Source organism: Triticum dicoccoides, chromosome 5A (assembly GCF_002162155.2).
Source record: "Triticum dicoccoides isolate Atlit2015 ecotype Zavitan chromosome 5A, WEW_v2.0, whole genome shotgun sequence".
Lineage (NCBI taxonomy): Eukaryota > Viridiplantae > Streptophyta > Magnoliopsida > Poales > Poaceae > Triticum > Triticum dicoccoides.
In genome coordinates this window covers 344,408,552-344,409,516 of record NC_041388.1, presented here as the reverse complement: position 1 = coordinate 344,409,516, position 965 = coordinate 344,408,552, and positions in this window count along the sequence as shown.

Here is a 965-nt window from a genome sequence, read left to right as displayed (position 1 = left end):
TCCTGTTTAGTAATAAATAATTAATCTAGCCTCTGTTTAGATGTGGTTTTATGCTTTTAATTAGTGTTTGTTCCAAGTAGAATCTTTAGGAAGACTTGGGGAAAGTCTTTGCGATCCTGCTGTAAAAAACAGAAACTTTAGCGCTCACGAGATTTGCTGCCATTTTTTAATGGAGAGTGCTATTTAGTTAATTATTTTTTAAGATGATTAATAGTTAAATTCCTCACGTACAGAAATTTATTTTAGAATTTTTGGGGTTACATAAGTATTTGAAACCTACAGATTACCACAGACTGTTCTGTTTTTGACAGAATCTGTTTTCGTGTGTTGTTTGCTTATTTTGATGAATCTATGGCTAGTAATAGAGTTTATGAACCATAGAAAAATTGTAATACAGTAGGTTTAAAACCAATATAAATAAAGAATGAGTTCATTACAGTACGTTGAAGTGGTGGGTTGTTTTCTTTTACTAACGGAGCTCACAAGTTTTCTGTTAAGTTTTGTGTTGTCAAGTTTTCAAGTTTTTGGTAAAGATTCGATGGATTATGGAATAAGGAGTGGCAAGATACTAAGCTTCGGGATGCCCAAGGCACCCCAAGGTAATATTCAAGGACAACCAAGAGCCTAAGCTTTGGGATTCCCCGAAAGGCATCCCCTCTTTCGTCTTCGTTCATCGGTAACTTTACTTGGGGCTATATTTTTATTCACCACATGATATGTGTTTTGCTTGGAGCGTCAATTTATTTTGTTAGGATTTGCTTGATGTTATTTAGAAAAATGGTTTGCATCTTTTATTTCAATAAAAGTGGCATTTATAGCCTTTACTATGCCTATTTTACATGCCTACATGTTGCTGTTTGAAAAAAGAAAATTTACCGCTGTTGCAAAAATTCCCTAGAAAAGTCAGGATGTGATAAAATGTTGAAACCTTTTGCATAATAAGCTCTGATAAATTTACTACAGTG